We start from the raw sequence: 5,429 nt of genomic DNA on the forward strand, positions 1-5,429 counted from the left end.
GTGTGTGTGTGTGAGTGTGTGTGTGTGTTTGTGTGGACTTTCTTTTTACAAAACCCTACTTCGCTTTTTCTAGGTGCAGCTATGTCGCATTCAACCAGACCTTACCACTGTTTGGGCCTCAAAAATCAGAAGCCAGACTATTTTTGAGCACAGTGAGGTGTTTTGGGCTAATTTCGTAACTGGTACCAGTATTAGTCTGATATACCATCTCTCCACATGAGCCTCGACCCCACGACCTTGCGCCTTTCATTGCCTACGAGTGCTCGCCTATCCTATTGACCTGTCCTGCAGATAGACTATCCAATGCTCTCTCGGAGTCTGATGGTGGCCTAGGGTTTAGATAATTATAATAATGAGGATATTTATTTGGCGCAAATCCTGATACAGTTCTAAGCGCCTCACAAAAACATACATAAATAAATTATTCTGTACACAATTCAAAATCAAATTAGTGAAATAATAAAAAAACATCGAAAGAAACTAATACAATTTACAATGTTTTCAATGCACATGATACAGGATTCCCGGTGTAGCAGCCTATTTTGAAGCAGCCCAGTTTGACCGGGAGGCTAGCCTATTTTGACCGGGAGGTCATTCTGGGCTGGTCAGTTTTGACCCCCCCCCCCTAGTCAATTTTGACCCCCCTTCAAACTTTAAGAATGAGTACATTAAGACCTTTAGAAACAATATTTATGCATATATGTATAAAACTACGTATATCTAAGGTGTGAGGGGATGTGTCATTCTGGGCTCGCCCAGAATGACCTCCCGGTCAAAATCAGCTAGCCCAGAATGACCCCCTAGTCAAAACTGACTAGGCCAGTCAGTTTTGACCCCCCTTCAAACTTCAAGAATGAGTATTTTAAGACATTTTAGAACGAATTAAATGTAAATGTGGACAATATTTGTTGCAAAATGATATTGAAAAAAAATATAATAATCGGTAAAAAAACCTAACTTTTCTTCTAAAAAAAAGAAAAAAGTTTCGACGCTTCCCTTCAAACTTCAAGAATAAGTACATTAGGACTTCAGATGACGAAATGTATGCATATATGTATGCATCTATGTATCTCAACAGGTTTGGGGGGATGTGTCATTCTGGGCTAGCCCAGAATGACCTCCCGGTCAAAATCAGCTAGCAATGACCCCCCGGTCAAAACTGACTAAGCCAGTCAGTTTTGACCCTCCCCTTCAAACTTCAAGAATGAGTACATTAAGACCTTTTAAAACGAATTAAATGTAAATGTGGACAATATTTTGTGGAAAATGATATTAAAAAAAACAATTATCGAAAAAAAACCTTTATTTTCTAAAAAAAAAGAAAAAAGTTTTGACGTTGCCCTTTAAACTTCAAGAATAAGTACATTGGGACTTCAGATGACGAAATGTATCCATATATACATGCATCCATGTATCTCAACAGGTTTGGGGGGATGTGTCATTCTGGGCTAGCCCAGAATGACCTCCCGGTCAAAATCAGCTAGCCCAGAATGACCCCCCGGTCAGTTTTGACCCCCCCTTCAAACTTCAAGAATAAGTACTTTAAGACCTTTTAAAACGAATTAAATGTAAATGTGGACAATATTTGGTGGAAAATGATATTGCAAAAAATAAAAATAAAAAATAAAAATAAAAAAAAAAAAAAAAAAAAAAAATCGAAAACTTTAACTTTTTTGTAAAAAAAAGAAAGTTTCGACGCTTCCCTTCAAACTTCAAGAATGAGTACTTTAAGACCTTTTAAAACAAACTGAAATGTAAATGTAGACAATATTTGGTGGAAAATGATATTGCACCTCTTAATCATGTCGGACTCGTCTCTATCATGTCAGCCCACTCTTTACCATGTCGGCACGCTCTACATCATGTCTGCCCCCTCTCTGTTATATAGGCCGTCTCTCTTCTTCTTCTGCGTTCGTGGGCTGAAACTCCCATGTACACGTGTTTTTTGCACGAGTGGAATTTTACGTGTATGACCGTTTTTTACCCCGCCATTTAGGCAGCCATACGCCGTTTTCAGAGGAAGCATGCTGGGTATTTTCGTGTTTCTATAACCCACCGAACTCTGACATGGATTACAGGATCTTTTTCGTGCGCACTTGGTCTTGTGCTTGCGTGTACACACGGGGGTGTTCGGACACCGAGGAGAGTCTGCACACAAAGTTGACTCTGAGAAATAAATCTCTCGCCGAACGTGGGGACGAACTCACGCTGACAGCGGCCAACTGGATACAAATCCAGCGCGCTACCGACTGAGCTACATCCCCGCCCCCGGCCCTCTCTCTATCATGTTGACCCCCTCTCCATCATGTTGGCCCCCTCTTTATCCTGTCGGCCCCCTCTCTGTCATGTCGGCCCTCTTTCTATCAATCGGCCCCCTCCATATCATGTCGGCCCTCTTTCTATCAATCGGCCCCCTCCACATCATGTCGGCCCTCTTTCTATCAATCGGCCCCCTCCACATCATGTCAGCCCTCTTTCTATCAATCGGCCCCCTCCATATCATGTCGGCCCCATCTCTATCATGTCAGCCCTCTCTCTGTTATGTCGGCCCCCTCCACATCATGTCGGCCCCCTCTCTGTCATGTCGGCCCTCTTTCTATCAATCGGCCCCCTCCATATCATGTCGGCCCTCTTTCTATCAATCGGCCCCCTCCACATCATGTCGGCCCTCTTTCTATCAATCGGCCCCCTCCATATCATGTCGGCCCTCTTTCTATCAATCGGCCCCCTCCACATCATGTCGGCCCTCTTTCTATCAATCGGCCCCCTCCACATCATGTCGGCCCCCTCCACATCATGTCAGCCCTCTTTCTATCAATCGGCCCCCTCCACATCATGTCGGCCCCATCTCTATCATGTCAGCCCTCTCTCTGTTATGTCGGCCCTCTCCACATCATGTCGGCCCCATCTCTATCATGTCAGCCCTCTCTCTGTTATGTCGGCCCTCTCCACATCATGTCGGCCCCATCTCTATCATGTCAACCCTCTCTCTGTTATGTCGGCCCCCTCGATCCACATCATGTCGACCCCATCTCTATCATGTCAGCCCTCTCTCTGTTATGTCGGCCCCCTCCACATCATGTCGGCCCCATCTCTATCATGTCAGCCCTCTCTCTGTTATGTCGGCCCCCTCGATCCACATCATGTCGACCCCATCTCTATCATGTCAGCCCTCTCTCTGTTATGTCGGCCCCCTCCACATCATGTCGGCCCCATCTCTATCATGTCAGCCCTCTCTCTGTTATGTCAGCCCTCTCTCTGTTATGTCGGCCCCCTCCACATCATATCGGCCCCATCTCTATCATGTCAGCCCTCTCTCTGTTATGTCAGCCCTCTCTCTGTTATGTCGGCCCCCTCCACATCATATCGGCCCCCTCTCTGTTATGTCGGCCCCATCTCTATCATGTCAGCCCTCTCTCTGTTATGTCGGCCCCTTACACATCATGTCGGCCCCATCTCTATCATGTCAGCCCTCTCTCTGTTATGTCGGCCCCTTACACATCATGTCGACCCCATCTCTATCATGTCAGCCCTCTCTCTGTTATGTCGGCCCTCTCTCTGTCATGTCGGCCCTCTCTCTGTTATGTCGGTCCCCTCCACATCATGTCGGCCCCATCTCTGTCATGTCAGCCCTCTCTCTGTTATGTCGGCCCCCTCCACATCATGTCGGCCCCATCTCTATCATGTCAGCCCTCTCTCTGTTATGTCGGCCCCCTCCACATCATGTCGGCCCCATCTCTATCATGTCGGCCCTCTCTCTGTTATGTCGGCCCCCTCCACATCATGTCGACCCCATCTCTATCATGTCAGCCCTCTCTCTGTTATGTCGGCCCCATCTCTATCATGTCAGCCCTCTCTCTGTTATGTCGGCCCCCTCCACATCATGTCAGCCCTCTCCCTTACACATCATGTCAGCCCTCTCCCTTACACATCATGTCAGCCCTCTCCCTTACACATCATGTCGGCCTCCTCCTCCGCATCATGTCGTGTCATTTTGCAACAAATATTGTCCACATTTACGTTCAATTCGTTTTAAAAGGTATTAAAGTACTCATTCTTGAAGTTTGAAGGGGGGGGGGGGGGTCAAAACTGAATGGCCTAGTCAGTTTTGACGGGGGGGGGTCATTCTGGGCTAGCCCAGAATGACACATCCCCCCAAACCTGTTTAGATACATAGATGCATACAAATATGCATACATTTCGTCATCTGAAGTCCTAATGTACTTATTCTTGAAGTTTGAAAGGAAGCGTGGAAATTTTTTTTTTTTTGTAATTTTTTTTTCTCGATTTTTTTTTTTCAGTATCATTTTCCAACAAATATTGTCCACATTTACATTTGATTCGTTTTAAAAGGTCTTAAATTACTTATTCTTGAAGTTTGAAGGGGAGGTCAAAACTGACTGGCCTAGTCAGTTTTGACCGGGGGGTCATTCTAGGCTAGCTGATTTTGACCGGGAGGTCATTCTGGGCTAGCCCAGAATGACACATTCCCCCAAACTTGTTGAGATACATAGATGCATACGATATATGCATACATTTCGTCATCTGAAGTCCTAATGTACTTATTCTTAAAGTTTTAAGGAAAGCGTCGACACCTTTTTTTTTTTTAAATAAAGTTAAAGTTTTTTTTCTCGAATTTTTTTTTCAGTATCATTTTCCAACAAATATTGTCCACATTTACATTTAATTCGTTTTAAAAGGTCTTAGAGTACTTAATCTTGAAGTTTGAAGGGGGGGTCAAAACTGACTGGCCTAGTTAGTTTTGACCGGGGGGTCATTCTGGGCAAGCTGATTTTGACCAGAATGACACATCCCCTCACACCTTAGATATACGTAGTTTTATACATATATGCATAAATATTGTTTCTAAAGGTCTTAATGTACTCATTCTTAAAGTTTGAAGGGGGGTCAAAATTGACTAGGGGGGGGGGGGGGGGTGTCAAAACTGACTAGCCCAGAATGGCCTCCCGGTCAAAATAGGCTAGCCCAGAATGACAGTCACAAGTCAGCATCGTGACATTGTGACTGCTTAGAACTTATTATACAATATGCACCACAAGATAGGGAGGCCCACTGACAGTAAGCGTGAACAGACCACAGAAGGCCATTTTGGGAGTGCTGTAAACAGCTTCAAAATTAAGCAATGTTCTTATAGTTCAGGTTTGAAATGTAAAAGTACTTATAGAATTGCTGTGCAAAGTTTGAAGCCTGTTAGAATTATACATTTGGAGGTATTGGACTGTAAAGTCAGGCAAATATGCGATTTTTTCACAATTGGGAAGTTATGTACAGGGCGACAAATTAAAAAAAGCAAAAAGAAATGACCTTTTCGGTTTTATTTTATAAAACAGATTGCAGCAACCACAAATGTATCACAGTTGAACCAATAAATGCAATAAAAAGGGTTTTATAGCCGATTGCAATTTTAG

Source organism: Littorina saxatilis, linkage group LG3 (assembly GCF_037325665.1).
Source record: "Littorina saxatilis isolate snail1 linkage group LG3, US_GU_Lsax_2.0, whole genome shotgun sequence".
Taxonomy (NCBI): Eukaryota; Metazoa; Mollusca; class Gastropoda; order Littorinimorpha; family Littorinidae; genus Littorina; species Littorina saxatilis.